Source organism: Dreissena polymorpha, chromosome 16 (assembly GCF_020536995.1).
Source record: "Dreissena polymorpha isolate Duluth1 chromosome 16, UMN_Dpol_1.0, whole genome shotgun sequence".
Classification (NCBI taxonomy): Eukaryota; Metazoa; Mollusca; class Bivalvia; order Myida; family Dreissenidae; genus Dreissena; species Dreissena polymorpha.
In genome coordinates, this window is record NC_068370.1 from 26444713 (window position 1) to 26468304 (window position 23592).

Below are 23592 nucleotides of genomic sequence, written 5' to 3' on the forward strand. Positions count from 1 at the left end.
CTTGATATTTTGCATGCATGTGTGCTCATGGAGCTGCACATTTGAGTGGTGAAAGGTCAGGTCAGGTCATCCTTCAAGGTCAGAGGTCAAATATATGTGGCCAAAATCTCTCATTTTATGAATACTTTTGCAATATTGAAGATAGCAACTTGATATTTGGCATGCATGTGTATCTCATGGAGCTGCACATTATGAGTGGTGAAAGGTCAAGGTCAAGGTCATCCTTCAAGGTCAGAGGTCAAATATATGTGGCCCGCTTATTTTATGAATACTTTTTGCAATATTGAAGATAGCAACTTGATATTTGGCATGCATGTGTATCTCATGGAGCTGCACATTTTGAGTGATGAAAGGTCAAGGTCATCCTTCAAGGTCAGAGGTCAAATATATGTGGCCCAAATCGCTTATTTTATGAAAACTTTTGCAATATTGAAGATAGCAACTTGATATTTGGCATGCATGTGTATCTCATGGAGCTGCACATTTTGAGTGGTGAAAGGTCAAAGTCAAGTTCATCCTTCAAGGTCAAATATATGGGTCAAAATTGCTCATGTAATGTCACTTCTGCAATATTGAAAACTAGCAATTTTTTATTTGAAATGCATGTGTATCTCATGGAGCTGCACATTTTGAGTTGTGAAGGGTCAACGGTCAAGTCAAGGTCATCCTTCAAGGTCAAACGTCATATAGGGGGACATTGTGTTTCACAAACACATCTTGTTTATAATGGACATACTTTGTTTTAATTTACCTACTCGTAGCACAGTACATTTACTTTTGTTAAGTTTAAGACCCGATGTCATTCCGAAAAGGGTTAGTGATTCTATTAGGTTATGGAAAGAATCGTAATTGTCATTTCTAAAGTAAGTTGCATCGTCAGCAAATAGGGACTGTTTAATTTCTTCGTCAGGTTCTATGGATATGCCATTTATATGTGTATTTGATTGGATGTGATGTGATAGATACTCGATGAATATAATAAATAGCGATGATGAAAGTGGACATCCTTGTCCAACCCCTTTCAATGTTAAAGCTGTTTGAGAAGAAGCCATTGTTTAATAATTATACTATCAATGTCGGTATAGAACAGTTTTACCACATTTAATGAGACTTTCACCAAAAGTTCATATTATCTAAGCAAGCGAACATAAACGAATGATCAAGTGAATCGAATGCCTTTTCAAAGTCTGCAAAGAATATTAGACCAGAGTCATTTGAATTGTTGAAATAGTAATGCATTCTTGTATAAGACGAACATTTTCACTAATGTAACGTCCTTTTATGAAACCGGATTGAGATCTTAAAATGACTGATGGTAATTTTTTTGAATTCTGTTTGCTATGCTTTTAGTTGCTATTTTATAATCGTTGTTCAGTAAACTAATGGGCGCCAGTTTGACAGGGATTCTAAGTTTTTTCCAGGTTTTGGAATGAGTGATATTATACTTCGTTTTTTTAGCGTAGTTAAGTGTTTGTTGTTAAATTATAGTAAGTTGAATTGATTAAATGTGTTTTAATATCATTCCAGAATATTTTATAAAATTTGATGTGAAGCCATTAATCCTGGACTTTTGTTATTTTGCATTTATTTTAGTGCTAATCCACATTCATATTCATTTAGTAATCCCGTCGCACAGTTGTTTTTTCCTCTTGATTTTAAGGCATGTTGCGTATTTTTTTAAAAAGAGTGTATTTTTTTTCACATGTTTTCGTTAATAGAGTGTTTCGAAAATAAACGTTCTTTCAAGTATTTGAGTTCTGTTTGTTATATCTTCGCTTTTCAAGTGTTTCGAGTGTTTTTTTTTATAGTTTCAGTTTTAAGTTTTTGTGTGTTTTCTTTTTGTTTAAATGATGTTTATCTAATTGCATGTAGTGATACGTGTATTTCCTTTAATTACTTCCCATAAGGTTTGGGTTCGCATCTTTATTAATTTGAACTGTATTTAATTTTCTTGTTTTTATTTGCGTTTGATATTGTGTATCTAATAAGATGCTGTTATTAATTTTAAAGTATCCTGGGCCTCTTTCAGGTTGTATTTTGTGAAGTTTAAGTTCAAACTAGAGAGTGGTCAGTCATAAATCCTGGTTTATGCTACATGTGTCAATATGTTGCAAAGTGACTCAGATATTAAAAAATTCTAATCTACAAAATATTGTTGGTTTTTGTGTTGAGTGCCAGGTGAATTTGCTTTGGTTGGGATATACTGTACGCCAGATGTCTATCATATTGTAGTTTTCAATATGTTATTTAAAATGTTTTTCTATTTTTAGGATGAGTATAAGGTTTCCCTTCTTTTTATCTAATAATGGTATAAATACATACAGATGCATTGTATATATAAATATACAAATATCCACCTACAACTTTGAAACTTCATATGTAGTTGCACCTTGATGAGTTCTACATGCTACACCCATTTTTGGGTCACTAGGTCAAAGGTCAAGGTCACGGTGACCTCTAATATAAAACTTTAACAAAAAACGTTAACATTGCCTCTAAAATCAAAGTGCTTCCACCTACAACTTTGAAACTTCATATCTAGATGCATGACTTCTGCACGCTACACCCATTTGGGTCACTAGGTCAAAGGTCAAGGTCACTGTGACCTCTAAAAAAAAATATAATAAATTCTCACAAGCTTTCGCAGCCGAGCGTGGCACCGGTTATGCGGTGCTCTTGTTATAATTATTATTAGCTCGGTTGTTTTCTGACAAAACCTGAGGTATTGTCATATGATAACCTGCTTGTCTGCCGTCCGCGTCATGCTAAAACCTTAACATTAGCTCTAAAATCAAAGTGCTTCTACCTACATCATTACGACTTCATTATGTAGCTGCACCACGATGAGTTCTACACGCCACACCCATTTTTGGGTCACTAGGTCAAAGGTCAAGATCACTATACCTCTAAAAAAAAATATTTTTTTTTTACTGCATCTGCAGCCGAGCGTTGGCACCTGCTATGCGGTGCTCTTGTTGAATGTCCATCAGTCCCTTCGTCAGTCCATCCGTCTGAAAACTTTAACATTGCCCATAACTTTTTCAATATTGAACATAGCAACTTGATAGTTGACATGCACGTGTGTCTTATTGAGCTGCACATTTTGAGAGGTGAAAAGATCAATGTCAAGGTCATCCTTCAAGGTCAAAGGTCAAATATATGGCTTTAAAGTGGCGCAGTAGGGGGCATTGTGTTTCTGACAAACACATCTTTTGTTATTGACTATTCTTCTTCTATGTTTTAAGTCATAAAAATATATCGAATAAAAAGCACATAAAAGTTTTGATAAAGGGGTCGATAGAATAATGGTGGTCAATAAACAAAGAAAACTACCATCTCTAATTAATGCCCCCTGGGGTGTTACATTTTTATGCCTCCTTTCGAAGAAAAGGGCGCATATAGTGATCTTTCCGTCCATCTGTCTGTCCGTCTGTCTGTCCGTCCGTCTGTCTGTCCGTCCGTCTGTCTGTCCGTCTGTCTGTCTGTCTGTCTTTCCGTCACACTTTGCGTTTAGGTTTCAAAAAATGCTCATAACTTCTATGTCCCTTGAGATATAACCTTCATATTTGGTATGCATGTGTATATGGACAAAGTGTTTCCATAAGCACATATTTTATTTTTCCCTGTGACCTTGACCTTGAACTTAGGGTCCGCGTTTCGGCTTCAAAATCTGCGTTTAGGTTTCGAAAAATGCTCATAACTTCTATGTCTCTTGAGATATAACCTTCATATTTGGTATGCATGTGTATATTGACAAGGCCTTTCCATACGCACACTTTTTTTTTACCCCTGTGACCTTGACTTTGAACTTAGGGTCCACAATTAGGTTTCAAGTTCTGCGTTTAGGTTTCGAAAAATGCTCATTACTTCTATGTCCCTTGAGATATAACCTTCATATTTGGTATGCATATGTATATGCACAAGGCCTTTCCATACACCCAAAAAATTTTACCCCTGTAACCTTGACCTTGAAGTTAGGGTCTGTGTTTAGGTTTCAAAATCTGCGTTTAGGTTTCAATAAAATGCTCATAACTTCTATGTCCCTTGAGATATAACCTTCATATTTGGTATACATGTGTATATGGACAAGGCCTTTCCATACGCACAAACATTTTTACCCCTGTGACCTGGACCTTGAACTTAGGGTCCGCGTTTAGGTTTCGAAATCTGCGTTACTGTTCGAAAAATGCTCATAACTTCTATGTCCCTTGAGATATAACCTTCATATATGGTATGCATGTGTATATGGACAAGACCTTTCCATACACTCAAAAATTTTGACCCCTGTGACCTTGACCTTTAACTTAGAGTCCGCGTTTAGGTTTCGAAATCTGCGTTAGGTTTCGAAAAAAGCTCATAACTTCTATCAAATGTTTATAGGGGGCATAAGTCATCCTATGGTGACAGCTCTTATTCTAAGAGTGTGTGTGTGTGTGTGTTTATTAAGGTAAAAAAAAATGTATTATTTTATATATAGCACTACACTGTAACTCCAATATAGCGCGGTCAATGGGGTCCAAGCCGCGAAACAGCGTTTATAACGGATCCGCGTTATAGGTTTTGAGCTCATTTACTGCAGGGCGCTATAAAAAAACAGGTATAGAATAGCCTATAATATAGGTCATGTATATTGCCATGCTGTGTTGACGCAAATGCATGCATATACACAGATTCGTATCCATAACAGTATACATACCGCTTTTCTTATGTGCACATTTATCCGATAATCCAATAAAATTGCAACATCACTTAAAAATAATAATCTTGAACATTAATGACGATATATGTTTAAGAAATTCGTAAACACAACCGTACGCATATATGCCATTTTCAGAAGTGTTAAGAGTACAGTGCATTATGGGGCAGAGCTTTCATTGGACTAGCGACTTTAAATTTAGATTGAATGCAATACGACTCATGTACAAAAAATTGTTTTATTGCGTCATACGCATGCAAAAAACGTGTTTCCCGGGGACTTTCTGATACCGCGCGAAAATGAAAGTGAAACTCTGTTAACAATTACCGGTACACTGCGTTCGCATGTAAATAAATCGTCTGCATTATTTAATTTCTTATACACGAACTGAAAGATTAAATGACATAATGCTAGAATGATAATGAAATGACAGAAACAGTTGTTTTATACAGTAGGCAGTATATTTCACAGCCGCTCATTTAATATAGTCAAACTGCAACCATATCAAAGTAAGAATGTTTCAATCATTTTGAATTACTTTAATTGTATAACTATCCCGCTTGCACTTAACTTATGGAAATTATCGCACTGAACCGCTCTGATGAGGAATACATGTAATAAACACTGACACGCGAGTTTTTTCACACCTTTATTGACATTACACAACAGATTAACACCAATTAGCTGTCGGTGTTGTTTAACCTCGAGGCGATTATAATCGGTTCAACGGACGGTTGAATAAAGCAATCAACATGTGATTGCCGCCATCTTTGAATTGTCTGAAAATACATGAAGTTGCATAATACGGATTTGAATCAGAAATCAAATGGAAGGTTGGAGAAAAAATGGGATCCAAGCACCCTCCGCGTTATATTGGATTCAGCGTTATAACGGAGCGCGTTATATTGGAGTTACAGTGTATTAGAAAATTTCAATAATTTGATTGTGTTGCTTGTTATTCAAACATTTCTGTAAAAGATTTCTCTAAAACATCTATATGCATTTCCCCATGTGCATTGAAGGCTATGATAAACTCATCCCACAAATGTAATGTTTTAATTTAAAACATGGCAGTAACTTGGAACATTTCTTATTTGTTGTTGACCTGTAAGTCCCTTTCAAATGCAACTAGTGCTGTTTTGAGGCATGTTACTGTGGCTCAATTGGTTTGGCTCAAGTACTACTTAAATGTTACCCAAGGTATTCTTTAAGTATACTGAAATGTACCCAGGACAATAAAATAAGACAATTGAGAGTTCAGGGGTTTTTTTTAGAGAAAGGGGAAGACGCTGGACGCTGGGTGAAAGGGGAAAAAAAGAGTGCGAAAGAGAGATATTAGGGGAAAAAATAAAAAACTGTTCATTTCAATGTCTTTAACTCATCAAAAGAGACTTGTCTCTGTCCTTTTTGTTCTTAAACACATTTAACAGGTATTAAAGTCAAAGTCCTTAATAAAGTTGCAGGTGTAGATCTAATAATGGGAAATGTTTTCAACTATATTTTTGTACTGGGGCCGGGGGACGATGTCAATTTGTGATTTCAATTTCATGATGAATGGGTTGACGATCTTGATTTGCTACAGTATTGAAAGGGAAAGGAGCGGCAGCTGCCGATTGTCTACTTTCACTTTCACAATGTTCGATGTTGATTACCCTCGGAATCCTGCTGGGTTATAACGGTTTTCGATGATTCTTTCTTAAAAAATGCCTCGATGCGTTCAGTATCTTCCAAGTTCGAATGTTTTATTTTGTTTGTGTAAGAACGCTAATTGTGAGACATTTTTTTCTGTTTTCACGTTTATACCTCGGCTTGCACATAGCCCGGATGAAAATTCGACTGGTTTCCGGTAATTAATTGACGAACACCCTTCTCGCGCAAGACCGGTATCCAGTAAAATAGTCACATGATTATTACGATTAGTTGCCCAGTTTACATGACGTTATTTAAGAGCTATATTTAGAATAACTGGGATTCCCAGATGTTGTGTGTTCGTCTGGAGAGAGAGAGCGCGAATTCGTTGTACATGGTGCAAATTGGATAATTGTCGAATGCCCCAAGGAAAAATAAACATTTCTTTGAGAGAAAATATTATATTTTGGTGAAAAATGATATTTTTGGTGGGGAAATTGTATTTTAAGGGGAAAAATTCTGGTAGGGGAAGACGCCGAATATCGGCGTCACTTTCTTAGTAAAAAAAACCCCTGGAGTTGAACAGTCAGGTTAGACTTTATATATTGGTACTTGCCATGTGCAGCAACCTTGCTTAACAAGGCAATACATACCAGACACTTTCACTGGGGTGAAGTAGGTACCTTCGTCCCTGGCTGGATATGATATCAGTTATCAATTATATGAGACGCGCTCTGAGAAAAGGGGGCTTAAGGCATGTGCGTAAGAGTTTCCGCTCTTATGATACTCGTTTGAAGAAAGAATCCATTTTAAGCGGAAAGTGTCATCCTTGATTAGCCTGTGCAGACTGCACAGACTAATCTGGGACGACATTTTTACGCACATGCATTAAGCCCCCTTTTGTCAGTTTAACCTGACTGTTCAACCCTCAATTGTCTCATTTTATTGTCCTGGGTAGATTTCAGTGTGAATGTATTGTCAGGTTTAGAAATGTGAAGTACATCTAACACAGCAGATGGAAGCTCAAACTCATACATGCCATAATTTTTAAGACCAATCCCGGGACATTGAGTTAAATTGTCCAGGACTTTTGCCGATTTTCAGGGACATGTATAAAATGTAGCGATATTTATAGACATATGCATTTTTGGTACGTTTTTTTGTTTCGCATCGTTAATTGCAAAAGTTCGAAAGCCTATCCAAAATACACTTGATCTATTAACGTCAAATTAAACATTACTACTTCCGTTACTAGATACAAGCCACGTGTTTTTAACCAGGTTTCCGAAGGAAAAAACTGGTTATTAGATAGGCGAATGCGGGCTGGCTGGCTGGCGGGCTGGCGGGCGGGCGGAACAAGCTTGTCCGGGCCATAACTATGTCGTTCATTGTCAGATTTTAGAATCATTTGGCACATTTGTTCACCATCATTGGACGGTGTGTCGCGCGAAATAATTACGTCGATATCTCCAAGGTCAAGGTCACACTTTGAGTTCAAAGGTCAAAAATGGCCATAAATGAGCTTGTCCTGGCCATAACTATGTCATTCATTGTGAGATTTTAAAATCATTTGGCACATTTGTTCACCATCATGGGACGGTGTGTCGCACGAAAGAATCACGTCAATATCTCCAATGTCAAGGACGCCACGACTAAAAATAGATTTTTTTAAAAAACAAACTTACAAAGGGGGTTAATTTTGTTTGTTCATTTCAAAAGTTCTGTTTGACTTTTCTCCCTTTATCAGATTTTTTTTTCACAATGAAAACCTGGTTTTGTGACAATTTTGTCCCTTGTCAGTGTAAGCATTCTAAACATAGATGGTGACTTCACTGCGTTATTGTTATTCAGACCAGTGTGTAACGCGTAGTTTTTTACTCAACTTCTTTGTCGGTTAAACGTGCAAACATAAACGGCTTTTAATTTTTTACTCAGCGATGTTGGACTTCAGATGTGTGAACAAGTATCCTTTGTCCTTACGCAGCGGAAAATAATGACGTAGTAGATTAAAGTCAATTAACAACCACATTAACAATGCCGCCTTTTCGCTTTGACCGTGAACGTGAGACAATCGATATGATAACAGGACCCCTGTTAATTGATCGATTTTGACACGTAGCGAAGTCTGCCTATTCGGGTAGGCATTGTCATGGAGACGCTGCAGATATACACAGATTCGAGGTGCAGTTAAGCCTAATATAAGGTACATGTATATATGGATTTTGTTAATTCCGGGACATTTGACAGATTTCCGGGACAGCAGGACAAGTTCTTTGTGTCCATGACTGTCCCGGACAATCCGGGACGTATGGCATGTATGTCAAACTTGTAAAAGGTGTTCAGGTCTGAACAGCATATCTGGCATTTACTTTAACAAGTATGAAACTGCATGAACTATTTTTACCAAATAAATGGCAGGAGTGTTCCTTGAAATGATATATATGAACCAATTAAAAAAACATTTTAACATCATTACAATTATGGTTTCCATGGCAACCTTTTTTTCCTATAACCATGGCCTTGATTTCAAAATAATTGCTCTCAAGTGTTCATAAGGAGACTGTCTTCCAAATGTATTCAAATAATTTTTATTCATTAAATAACATGGACTGCATAAAACGAGACCTTTTTAGTTCACCTGTCACGAAATGACATGGTGAGCTTATGTGACCGTGCGATGTTCTGCATGCGTATGTGGGTGTGTGTGTCCGTCAACAATTTGTTTGTGTAGACAATAGAGGTCGCAGTTTTCATCCAATCTTTATGAAATTTAGTCAGAATGTTTATCTTGATAAAATCTGGGTTGGGATTGTATTTGGGTCATCTTGGGTCAAAAACTAGGTCACTAGGTCAAACAATAGAAAAACCTTGTGTAGGCAATAGAGGTCACAGTTTTCATCCAATCTTTATAAAATTTGATCAGAATGTTTATCTTGATGAAATCTGTGTTTGGATTGTATTTGGGTCACCTGGGGTCAAAAACTAGGTCAATAGGTCAAATATTAGAAAAACCTTGTGTATACAATAGAGGTCACAGTTTTCATCCAATCTTTATGAAATTTGGTCAGAATGTTTATCTTCATGAAATCTGGGTTGGGATTGTATTTGGTTAGTCAGGTGAGCGATCAGGGCCATCATGGCCCTCTTGTTTCTCTGTATAGCTGTATTTAAAATGTTAAGAACTTTCTCCATGCAGAAAGATTTTTTGTTTCTGTTCATAGAACAAACAGTTTGCACATGAAATGTCCAAGATGTAACTTAAAAGTGATTATTTTCAATTTTTAATTTGCCATACTGCAGCTGGATAGAAAAAGTATGTATGTATGTATGATATCCTATCCTTATTATCATGAAATCAATTAGGTTACTAAATGTTTCAAGAAACACAGGTTTTCATAAATGTTTTTGTTCCAATCACGCTCCTGTGGAAATTTTTCTGTGTAGAAACTTTATTTAAAGAACATAAAGTATAACTTCTTAAACTTAATCATTGAAAACTAGAAAACCTACTTTTATAGCTAGAAAAAAAATCAGAGAGTGTGAGTGAAATCCTGCCTAAACTGGATTTTTCCTAGGAAGAGACTTCCTTTAAACGAAAAATATCGTAGAAGCAGAAAATTGTATGCCACTTTACGCACATTATTAAACCCCCTTTTCACAGAGCGCATCCAAAATATTATATATATTCAATTAATATTTTTAGAGTTTAATTTTATCCAAGTGTATCACACTTGTGAATAACAGATAAAGAAATGTCATGCTGAATCCACAAGTCTATGTGACAATCATTTCAATTGCTTCCAAATTGCGCGCACACACATACACACTTTTTTCAACATATAAAAACTCTCAATATTGATATCCAGAAACCAGAGTGGAGTGTATGTCAACTAACTTGGGGGAACCCAAACAGTGAGAGACACTGAAAAAGAAGGAAAGAGAGAGAGAGCAGAGAGAGAGAGAGCGTTAGAATTAAGGTATTGGCTTGTCCGACTAGTCTGTCTTAGTGTGCTAGTTTGCATCAGTGAGGGACTTTTTAGTTATTGGTGTTGCTGTGAATGTAGGAGTAATTTCTGGTTGGTTGGAATACATGAAGCTGTGCATTTGCCGAGCAGAGCAGAGCACATGGGATCAATATTTTGAGGCCAGCAGGCTGTTATAGACTCAGCTTGTGTTTGTAGTGGTTGTGTGATTTCATATGCAATGTCACTAATCGGACTTCGAAAGAGTGCCATATGAGACGGGATAAAAGTGTTGTTATGTAGGCTGCAGTGCTTATTCCAAGTGGTAATGGAATAGTTGCATAGAGACAGCAACTTTGCACTGGTCATCGGCATAAGTGAATTTTGATATGTGCCAAATGGATTATCTGGTGAACTAGTGGCTTACACTTCAGACATCATCAGCGAATCTGAAGATCTGAGATTTCGATTATTATTGCGATTTAATGCAGATTGAATGCTTCTTTGGTTTATTTGGCATTTACTTGTCTGAGATATTGCCATAGGTATTTCTTGTATTTCTTGCTTGGTGGTAAAAAGCTGTGCAGTATTTATTTGAATGAGTTCCTACCACAGGCTGGGATTTCCCAATATAAAAACTGTAGGAATGTAACAATGACATTATGATACAACATGTTCTTTCATGAAATATGAGTACAACAGATGGTCAAATTGATAGGATATATAATTTAAGCTAAGTGAATGGTAAAAGTATATTTAATACAAAAATAGCATTTCTATTTTGTTTCATATACCTACGTTTGTATGAAAGTATAAGGAGTATGCCTATGATGTTTTTAAAAATATTTTGTAACTTTAAATCTAATGCACTTCAATAGTGGTAAGTAGCCTATGACATTTGGTGGTATGTTGCTTGAAGCCAGATATTTCCCATTCAATAATAGATTCACTAATATGCAAATGTTTTATGTAGAATGCCATGTTTCTGAGAGGATTATTCGTGTAAAAACAATCCATGCTGAGAAAGTGTATGATGTAAACAGAACGTAAATTCTAGTTCAACGCAGTTAAGAATTTATTTCCATTTAAGGACATGATCCAATATCCAATCCAATAAACAAACACTGTTCTATGGGTTTTGTAAGGCAGTAGGAATGCAACTCAATTAATTACAGGAAAAAGAATTATGTTCATCATATTTCATAATTCTATTTGCGATCTCAATAGATTTTCGTTCATCAAACATTTCACAAAAGTCATTTTTTTTCGCTAATGCATAATATTTATAAGTACAGAAAATAGAATGTTTTTGAAACCTGAAAAACCAGTGATTCTGTCTTGATTACATCAAAAGATTATTAACCCATTTATACCTAGCGTCTAGAAAAAAGGCCTTGGCAAACAGCGTAGACCCTGATGAGACACCTGTGATGCGGCGTCTTATCAGGGTCTGTGCTGTTTGCTTAAAGGAATTTCGGTAGGAAATATAGAAATAAATATACTGGACATCTCTAATTAGTGATGCTGTTTTCGGAGAGAACCCGAGCTATTGTCATAGCCAGCTTGTCGTCCGGCGACGTGCTAAAACCTTAACATTGGCCATAACTTTTTAAATATTGAATATAGCACCTTGATATTTGGCATGAATGTGTATCTCATGGAGCTGCACATTTTGAGTGGAAAAATTTCAAGGTGAACATCATCCTTCTAGGTCTAGGGTCGAAAAAACAAAGTCAAGGGAAGTAATAAGCTTTAAATGGACATAGTTATTGGACCTGCCTACGTATATATTTTTGTTAAATAAATCAAAGCGGTGCAGTAGGCGGCATTGTTTTTCTGACAAACACTTTGTGGTAAACGGTCAAGGTCATCCTTTACGGTCTATGGTAAAAAATACAGATTTAAGGGAAGTAATAAGCTTTAAAAAGGGAGAAAATTATTCAATATTGAACATAGCCACTTTATATATTTGGCATGCATGTGTATCTCATGGAGCTGCACATTTTGAGTGGTGAATCTTCAGTCAAGGTAGTGGCTTTTAATTATTTGCTACTAAAAATAGAGATTTGTTACAGACAATTATTTTCAAGGGAAGTAATTTATATAATTATAAATCTCATATTATATATTTCCTCACCAAGAATTGAAGTTCTTTTCACAGTTACTGTACAGATTTATTATTTTGATTATTTATAACCCAAATGATTGATTTGTCAAAGTTTATTTTTAATGATATAATTATAAAAACCTGTGGACTTATGTCCATAGATACATGATCAACTCTGGCTATAATCTCTTTTAAACCACAGGCTTTGGTTGTCAGTGATGTCTGACATGGTCATAATTGACTGTGAGGCCCTCCCCACCCCCCGGTTGGATTGGACAAATTCAAGGGAAGTAATAACCTTTAAAGGGAGATGATTTCTATACCTGCCAAATGATAAATAGAAATGTTATTTCAATGCGGCGCAGTAAGGGGCATTGTGTTTCTGAAAAACACATCTCTTGTTGGGTCACCAGGTCAAAGGTCAAGGTCACTGTGACCTCTTAAAAAAAATTCTGACAAGCTTTCGCAGCCGAGCCTGGCAACAGTTATGCGGTGCTCTTGTTTTGGAAATATATTTATCCAATTTAGAGGGATGGGAGAGTCCAATAGGCATAAATGGGTTAATATAGTTTGATTCCGAAGATATGAAATTGCATCCCAGTGAACTGAAAATTTAATCCCAGTGAACTGAAAATTGATTGAATCCCAGTGAATTGAAAATTGCATCCCAGTGAATTTAAAACTGAATTCCAGTGAACTTAAATGTGAATCCCAGTGAACTTAAAACTGAATCCCAGAGAGGTGAAGATTGTTTCCAAGTATCCCAGTCAACTCATATTGGATCCCACTACCCCAGTGATTTTTATTTTGATCCAATATCCCAGTGAACTTTATTGGGATCTAGTATCCCAGTGTACTTAAATAGGATCCTATATCCCAGTGGTTTGGATGTGGTGTTGCAAGGATTACCCTTAATTGCAGCTGACAGGCCATAATGGCCAGGCCTGGTTACCACTGTGGTATTTGTGCATTCCCTCTAGGCAGTTGATAAGCTATTTGGCCATCACCAGTGTCTGCTATGGATTAAGTTTCTTGGTTATGTGGTTTCATTCTAAGGTATGTATGTTTCATTAATAATTTGTGTATACAGTTGGCTTATTTTGTTTGAAAATGTCCCTATGTAGAAATATTTACACAAGTATTATAGTATCAAATTGAGCTTATTTTGTTTGAAAACTTCCCCAAAATAGAAATATTTACTAAATTATAATAGTATCAAAATTGGGCTTATTTTGGTTGAAAACTCCCCAAAAATAGAAATATTCACAAAATTATAATAGTATCAAAATCATTCCTGTTTGAATTAAAGAAATTATAATGCAACTTTAACTAGTTTTTCAACATCAGTATCAACAACTATTATATCCTTTGTGATGTGGCATTGGGCCATCAGTATTTGGAAAATCTTTATAAATAATCATCTAGATCATACCAAGGTGTACAATTAACTCTTTACCACTTGGATACTTATTTAAGGTAGATAATATGTTTTCTTAAATCGGGCTGTATTATTCAGAAATTGTATTATGACTTATGATTATTAGAATAAAGTAGAATTACTAGCAGGCTTTTGTGGTTTTAGGCTCTTTGCACATTTTAACTTTGCTTCTAAGTGGGAAAGTTTTAAATAGACATTAAAATGACCAAACTAATTCTGTCCTGAAAGACAGAAATCACAAAATCTATCACCAATCTAAACTAAATAATTTGGATGCTTAATGATATACCAATACCTGTTGCTAAATTACCAATAAAACTTGTAAAAAAGCTCCAAAAGCATAACATAAATGACAGTTTGAATTGTGATTAAAAACTATTTTGCTATTTTTTTTTCCTCAAAATAATTGCTTTTTATGGATTAAGAACTAATAATACAAAAAATATTTTCTCATGAAAGCACAACATTCTGCACTAAAAACCAAGAGAATTAAAGCCAAAGTATTTTTGTTTTAAGTTTTAGTATTCTTTTCAGAAGAAATTTGGTTAAAGCTTTCAGCTCTAACAAAAAACTGTTCTGGTTATTTTAAGCAGACACTTGATTGCCTTCAGCTTCATATTTTATCTGTGATTTGGGAAAATGGGGCTTTATACACATGCATAAAGTGTCATCCCAGTCTGTGCAGTCTGCACAGGCTAATCAGGGACAACACTTTCCACATAGACTGGATTATGGTTTTTAACATACTGCCTTTAAATAAAAAATTCATTAAAGCGGAAAGTGTCGACCCTGATTTAGCCTCTGTAGATTGCACAGACAAACATGCATTTAGCCCAGTTTTTTTGGGGGAGCATATTGTCGCTACTTCGTCTGTCTGTCCGTCCGTCTGTCTGACCGGAATTCAATGAAACTTTATGGGAAGCTTCACTACCAAGAGGAGGTGTGCATATTATCAGGGGGTTCTGGTCGGATGATTTTTCACAGAGTTATGGCCCTTTGAAATTTTCCATTAACTGTACATATAGTGCAATTTTTGTCCGGGCTATTTCTCAGCCACTAATGACCGGAATTCAATGAAACTTTATGGGAAGCTTCACTACCAAGAGGAGATGTGCATATTATCAGCGGGTTCTGGTCGGATGATTTTTCACAGAGTTATGGCCCTTTGAAATTTTCCCATAACTGTACATATAGTGCAATTCTTGTCCGGGTTATATTGCTCAGCAACTTATGACCGGAATTCAATGAAACTTTATGGGAAGCTTCACTACCAAGAGGAGATGTGCATATTATCAGCGGGTTTTGGTGGGATGATTTTTCTCAGAGTTATGGCCCTTTGAAATTTTATATAACAAAAATCATTGTCCCCCCAACTACTGTGCCCTCAAAACGTTTCCTTTTATCTGAATATATAGTGCAATATTGTGACAAAAAAAAAACTTTGGGGAGCATCACCTGTCTCTGATGGTTTCTTGTTGTAGAGCAAGAATCATTTTGTCTAAGCTTCCAGTACCCTAGCTTTACGACAGACTGTTCTGGTTATTTTGAGCAGACAATTGATTAATTGCCTTCAGCTTCATATTTCTTTTCCTGAATTGAGGTATTTTTCAAACAGATCACATTAGTAGTTTTATGTGTTATTGGCTTGCGGCTATAGATTGAAATAACATAATCGAGAAATTGCATGACACAGTGGGAACATATGGAGAACTTTTGTCTTGCATTATACAATCCTTGTACATTTACGGATATAAAATCCTTGTCAGTTTACGGTTGCAGTCTTATATGTAATTATTGTTTTATTGATTTTATTCCAAAGCTGTTAATTATTAAAGAAAACTGCCATTATTGCTTTTTGATTTATACATAAAATAATAATCATAATTTGTTTTAATTGTAAATAATCTTTGACTGATTTGCAATGCACTCCACAAAGAGTGGTAACCATTAGTGTTCAGAGCCATAAAGAAAATGAGTAACGCTTTACCCCTTATAAATGTACTTTGCTGCTTATAAGTGTTATAAGTGCTTTAGAAGATCTAATGAAATTAAAAATCTTCTTTACAGGAATTAAGTTTTAAAGGCTTCATTTCCAAACTTAAGATACTATTGAGCAAGAAACAGCATAAAACCTGAAAAGACTGAGAGTTACTCGCAGGCTTTTCTGGTTTAATGCTGTTTGCAAAAACCATTTTCACTTCGCTTATTATGAGGGAAAGTGTTAAGCACATAAACGATCTCATAGTATTGTAATGCGACAGTAAGAAAATGTTATACAGTTGGTTAGTAACCCTTATATAAATTGAGATTAAAGTTCTTAAAACACACTGCAGCACCACTTTACATTAAAATTCAAGCTTGAAAAATGAGCCAAGCTCTGGAGAAACATGTCTAAATTCATATCAGTAGAGTGTCACCCCAGATTAGCCTGCATCGGCTAATCAGGAACGACACTTTCAGTCTGCAAAATTAACGCATCGCCTTATCGCCAATGCGATGAAATCTTGGCCCTGGCCTTAGAAAAATTATAGATCGCCTTAATTGTGATGAAAAAAAATCCAAGAAAATAAACCAATAAATGATCAATTTACGCATTTCGGGTGTTAATTCTTACAGTGACACCGCTTAGTTATTTCCCTTACTTTTCTATCATTATTGATCTCCCTTATATAATGTTATAAAGAGTGTAAAGTCAGGATCGCGTACTCAAAATGTTGTAATACTTTTGGTAAACTGAACTTGCATTCTACGCGGATAAATGAAATGAGAGTGCGAAGGTTTTTATAAATTAAGTAAAACGGTTGAATGTGTGTTATTCGTAGCTTTGAAAGTATGAAATAACCGTAACAGTGTTGATTGTTCATACGATTAAGATCGATCCTGTTGCTGGGCAGACAGTGTTTTTTTTCGTTCAAGTTTGGGTCTGGTAGGGGGGGGACCCAGTACCAATTGAAAAAAGAATATATTTTTTCCAAATGGGACCTAAGAATTCCCAATTGAGGTTTCCAAAGAAGAATGTATTTTTAATAAGTCTGGACATGTCAAATTATCTCCAAATCCAGCTCTATAAGTTGAATCTTAGTAAATATAATATTGAAATCACTTTTATTATCAATTTTAAAGTATTTGTAAGCATTTTAAAAATTAAAAACATTAATTTCTCAATTTTGGTCAAAAGGATGCGATATTTTCCAATCCAAAAAGACCCAGCTCCCATTTCCAAAATGGTGAAAAAAACAACATGGGCAGGGTCTGTTAGTCAGATTTTGTTGCCATAATAAATATTTATTAAATGTAAGGGGCCTATTGGTGTCAATCCACACTATCAGTAACATCCAAATATGGGAGGGTAGGCAGATTTGAATAAAAGCCAGGAATAGAGAGAATCTAGGGGAGAATGGAGTTGAGCATAGACATATAAATACATAAAGTTTCAGTGAGTACTTCATTAGTTTAATTGGTTTGTGTATATTTATTGTCTTAGTGTGTAAATACAATGTATAGTGTATACAGTCTTGTGACTGCTGTTATGAACTTTCTCCCTGAAAATAGTTACATTAGGTCAATTAGGAAGACATAATAATGTTACCTAGTGAATAGTAAACTAATCTCAATTACTGAATTGACCTTTTATTTTATGTGAAAGATGAGTCTTTCATGATTCCTGTCGCATTATTATAGCATGCACATATTTGATGGCATTTGATGATAACATCGATCATTGATAATTACGTTGTGTTATGCTCACATCACCTCATGTTTTCCATGCATTATTCTGATTAATAATGTCTGTCTGTTGTTGGAAAATTATCTTGTATCATTTACCACTAGCATGACTCTGTAAATATGCATAGCTGCCATAAATTCAGCAGATAGAATAGCTTTGTTTCTTGTTTTGTTTGCAATGCTGCCAGAACAAAAACAAACACTAATGGGCAAAGGCAAAGATCATACTTGCTTGTTCTGACTGTAGGATGGAGAAAGCTCTGAGATTGCTTGAACTTGAATCTAGGATGCTGTAAAATCATTTATATTTGTTGTTGAAGTTTTGTGGTTTTTCAAAAGATGTCTTTGTTTGGTGGACACATAATTATATTTGTGGGTTTCTGATTTTAGATGAAATATATCTAATTTTAACCAGTTATTTTCCAATGTGATTCTTTTAATTTGTGGAGCAGTCAACCCACTAAATAAATGCAAAATTAACCCTTTCCCACTAAGAAGCAAGTGAAGATGGCTATGTGCAAACAGCATAAAACCAGAACAGCCTGCAAGTAACTCTCAGTCTGTTCAGGTTTTATGCTGTTTACTGCTCATCAGTATCTAAGGGTTGGAAATGAAGTCTTTAAAACTTGAATCTAGTTAGAAAGGTCTTAAATTAAATACAACTTTTTAAGGGAATACAAATGCTTTTAAATAGGTATCTTAGTGGTAAAGGGTTACCAACAATAATAATGAAATAATAGTATTTGGCAGAAGATCACCAGCTGTGTTAGCCCAGACAGTGTTGGGACAGTAATTGACAAAAGAGTGCCACAGGAGGATACACCAGTTGTGTCATTATTTGTTTATAATTTGGTTTACTGCAGCAGCTAGATGTTCATAGGGATGCTTATTATTATGTCTATTTCTTTGTCTGCCTAGTGAAAACAGCAGCTGCAGAAAACAGAACAAGTTAAAATCAGGCGAAACTTGTCCTTGTTTCATGAGTCTGTAGCCACAAATGGCCCCAACAAAAGGTTGTTAGACATCAGTATATGCTGTAAGACATCAGCATAGGTTGTTAGACATTTGCATATGTTGTGAGACATCAACATAGGTTGTTGAACATTTGCAAATGGTTGTTAGACATTTGCAAAAGGTTGTTAGACATCGACGAAAGGTTGTATGAAATTATGAAAAGATTGTTAGACATTGACAAAAGATTGTTAGAAATTGACAAAAGATTGTTAGACATTGACAAAAGATTGATAGAAATTGACAAAAGATTGTTAGGCATTGACAAAAGATTGTTAGACATTGACAAAAGATTGTTAGACATTGACAAAAGATTGTTAGAAATCGACAAAGATTGTTAGACATTGACAAAAGATTGTTAGAAATTGACAAAAGATTGTTAGACATTGCCAAAAGATTGTTAGACATTGACAAAAGATTGTTAGACATTGACAAAAGATTGTTAGACATTGACAAAAGATTGTTAGACATCTGCAATTTAGTTTGTTAGACATTGGCGACAGGTTGTTAGAAATTATCAAAATGTTGTTAGACATTTGCAAAGCCACAAGGTTGTAAGACATTTGCAAATGTTTTTTAAACATTGGCGAAAGGTTGTCAGAAATTATCAAAAGGTTGTTAGACTTTGACAAAAGGTTGTTAGACTTTGACAAAAGGTTGTTAGACTTTGGCAAAAGGTTAATAGAGATAGCTCATTGGACATTTTTTGGGGTCTGTTAGCTTGTTAAATAAAATGGTGTGATACACCAAATAGTGCATGAATTCCAGAATCCTTACAACAGAATTATGCAATCTTTTTAGCTCACCTGATTGCTCAGGTGAGCTTTTGTGACCGGTCTTTGTCCGTCGTACGTCCATCCGTCCATCCGTCCGTCTGTCCGTTAACATTTGTTAGTAAACACTCTAGAGGCCACATTTATTGTCTGATCATAATGAAACTTGGTCAGAAGCTTGTCTATAGAGAAACCTTGTAAACACTCTGGAAGTCACAATTTTTGCCCAATCATCATGAAAGTTGGTCAAAACATTGGTTTTATTGATATCTCGGACGAGTTTGAAAATGGTCCAGATCGGTGAAAAAACATGGCCGCCAGTGGGCGGGGCATTTTTCTCTATATGTATATAGTGAAAACATGTGAACACTCTAGAAGTCACATTTTTTGCCCAATTTTCATGAAATTTGGTCAGAACATTTGTTTCCTTAATTCGGGGGGGGGGGGGGGACAGTTTTCTAATATTTATATGGTAAAATAAGGCTCGTGAACACTCTAGAAGTCACAATTTTTGCCCAATCATCATGAAACTTGGTGAATAGATTTGTTTTTATAGATATCGCAGATGAGTTTGCAAATGGTCCCGATGGGTCAATAAACATGGCTGCCAGGGGGGGTGGGGCAGTTTTCCTTATGTGACTATATAGAGAGAAACCTTGTGATCGAACACTATAGAAGTCACATTTTTTGCCTAATCATCGTGAAACTTAGTCAATACATTGGTTTTATTGATTTCTTGGACAAGTTGGAAAATGGCTCAGATCGGTGAAACACACTTTTTAGCTCACCCGATTGCTCAGGTGAGGTTTTAGAATTGGTCTTTGTCGGCTGTCGGTCTGTCCACATTTGGTTTGTAAACACTCTAGCATTCACATTTCTCAAGCATTCTTTATCAAAGTTGCTGAAAGATCTCAGTCAAGTTTGATGATGAGCAAAATCACATAATTAATGCCATAATTATTGCCCTTAGATTGTCCAAATTTTCATTATGTTATACAAAATCCTTGCAAGCAAAGTTTTATGTTTGGGGGGTCAACTCAAAATATAGGTCACCATTTCAAATCTTACAAAAACAAAAACACACCCAACGCCAGAGTTTTGGTTCAATTATGATGAAACTTTACCAGGATGTTTGTCTGGTCAATATCTAGGTCATGTTTGACATTAGGTAAAGATTGAATGAACCGACTCCTCTCAGGTGAGCGAACTCGGGCCATCTTGGCCCTCTTGTTTTTGTATTATGACAAGTAAAGTTTTTTTAAATGATCGATGATGGAACCACCATTTGAAAATAAATTTGGCAAGATTCAACAAAGCAGCATAAATAAATTCTGAATTGTTTTGCTTACTGTAACTTAATTACATAAAACTGTCCCTCATATGTCAAAGGTTTCAGATGCATCTTTTTGTGAGTTGACCAACTGACAATTCAATATATACAACTTGGTTGCCCTTAGCAACAGTTCCATTTAATTTAGAGAGCTCTTAACGGAACCTATTTGAGAGTGCGAATGACAAGATAATTAGAAAAAAACTAGGGAGATTAGGCCATAATGGCCGAAACCAGAAAGCACTTGAAAGTTTTATCCTAGAAAAATAATTATTGGATCAGTAAAGGGGTGAGGGTTTAATGATAAAAAATATTATGCACAGAGAAATATAACTAATATGTAATATCACAATGAATTTTTATTTAAGAAATGATATATTATGTTAAAAAACGTTGGTTTTTCCAAATTATATGGGCTGCATTACTCATGGATTTATATTGCAGTTACTATTTCAATCAAAACTACTGTTTGGCTACATAATTATATAAAAAATGTGGTAAATGTCTTTAATGTTTTTCTGGGCCAGATGGTATGGATGACCAATTCAGTTGTGACCCATTTTTTATGCCCCCCGTAGGGTGGCATTTAGCAGTTGAACTGTCCGTCAGTCAGTCAGTCAGTCTGTCTGTTCGTCCGTCCGTCCAAAAAAAACCTTAAACATTGGCGGTCACTTTTTAAATATTGAAGATAGCAACTTGATATTTGGCATGCATGTGTATGTCATGGAGCTGCACATTTTGAGTGGTAATATTTCAAGGTTTACATCATCCTCCAAAGTCTAGGGTCGAAAAAACAAATCCAAGGGAAGTAATAAGCTTTAAATGGACATAATTATCTGACCTGCCAAATTATATATTTTTATGTCCCCGGTAGGGTGGCATATAGCAGTTAAACTGTCCGTCAGTCAGTCAGTCTGTCCGTCAGTCCAAAAACTTTAATGGCCATAACTTTTTAAATATTAAACATAGCAACTCGATATTTGGCATGCATGTGCATCTCATAGAGCTGCACATTTTGAGTGGTGTAAGGTGAAGGTCAAGTTCATCCTTCAAGGTCAAGGTCAAAAGTTAAATTTTGCAATATTGAAGATAGCAACTCGATATTTGGCATTCATGCATATCTCATGGAGCTGTACATTTTGAGTGGTGAAAGGTCAAGGTCATCCTTAAAGGTCAAGGTCAAATTTTGCAATATTGAAGATAGCAACTCCATATTTGTCATGCAAGCGTATCTCATGTAGCTGCACATTTTGAGTGGTGAAAGGTCAAGTTCATCCTTCAATTTTGAAGGTCAAATATATGGCTTCAAAGCGGCGCAGTAGGGGGCATTGTGTTTCACGAACACAGCTCTTGTTCAATATTGAAGATAGCAACTTGATATTTTGCATGCATGTGTATCTCATGGAGCTGAACATTTTGAGTGGTGAAAGGTGAAGGTGAAGGTCATCCTTCAAGGTAAAATGGCAAACATATGGCGTCTGTCTGTCCGTCCGAAAACTTTAACATTGGCCATAACTTTTTCAATAATGAAGATAGCAACTCGATATTTGGCATTCATGCATATCTCATGGAGCTGCACATTTTGAGTGGTGAAAGGTCTAGGTCATCCTTCAAGGTGAAGGTCAAATTTTGCAATATTTAAGATAGCAACTCCATATTTGGCATGGATGCATATCTCATGGAGTTGCACATTTTGAGTGGTGAAAGGTCAATGTCATCCTTCAAGGTCAAAGGTCAAATATATGGCTTTAAAGCGGCGCAGTAGGGGGCAATGTGTTTCACTAACACAGCTCTTTTTAAATAAATCAAGAGGTGCAGTAGGCGGCATTGTGTTTCTGAATAACACATTGTGGTAAAAGGTCAAGGTCAATGTCATCCTTCAAGGTCTAAGGTAAAAAAAAACAAATCCAAGGGAAGTAATAAGCTGTAAAGGGAGATAATTATTCAATATTGAAGATAGCAACTTGATATTTGGTATGCATGTGTATCTCATGGAGCTGAACATTTTAAGTGGTGAAAGGTGAATGACATCTAAGTATCTTAGGTACTTTAAGGTTACCTGTGAATCTACAGTCACAGTAGTGGCTTATATGTATTTGCCAGCAGGACCTGTAAATAAACTCTGAAACACACACGTACTAATTTGTGAATGTTAGGGTTCATTACATAGCTGTGGACTTATGTTCATAGATACATGATGAACTCTGGCTATGATCTCTTTGATAAACCACAGGCCTTGGTTGTCAGTGATGTCTGACTTGGTCATTTTGACTGTCTACAGACCCCCCCCCCCCCCCTGCGGTTGGATTGGACAAAACCCAAGGGAAGTAATAAGTTTTAAAGGGAGATGATTTCTTTACCTGCCAAATGATAAATAGAAAATTTATTTCAAAGCGGCGCAATAGGAAGCATTGTGTTTCTGACGAACACATCTCTTGTTTTAAACTCTTTCCCACTCAGGAACAAAGTGAAATGGCTATGTGAAAGCAGCATAAAACCAGAACAGCCTGTGAGTAACTCGCAGGCTGTTCAGGTTTTATGCTGTTTGCTGCTCATCAGTATCATAAGGGTTGGAAATGAAGCCTTTAATCTTGTAAGAAAGGTCTTTTATTATTAAATTGAACTTTCCAAGGGACTAAAAATGCGTCAAAATTGGTATTTAAGTGGAAATGGGTTAAATATGTATCTAAGTGGTAAAGGGTTAAAACATATCCAATTGGTAAACTGTTAAATACATATCTAAGTGGTAAAGGGTTAAATGCATTTCTAAGTGGTAAAGGGTTAAATGCATATCTTAGTGGTAAAATGTTAATTATTTATCAAAGTGGTAAAGGGTTAAATACTTATCTAAGTGGTAAAGGGTTAAGTATGTATCTAAGTGGTTAAGGGTTAAATACATATCTAAGTGGTAAAGGGTTAA

At 35.7% G+C, this 23592-nt stretch overlaps 1 protein-coding gene across 1 annotated transcript in view; it reads left to right on the forward strand.

The window, feature by feature from the left end:
- Positions 1-10228: 10228 nt before the first annotated feature.
- The window catches only part of LOC127862413 (multiple PDZ domain protein-like), a 248781-nt gene continuing 235417 nt past the window's right edge, over positions 10229-23592 (forward strand). The window contains exon 1 of the mRNA XM_052401512.1: positions 10229-10302. The gene's annotated coding sequence lies outside the window, so the exon portion shown is untranslated. The remainder of the gene's footprint in view (positions 10303-23592) is intronic.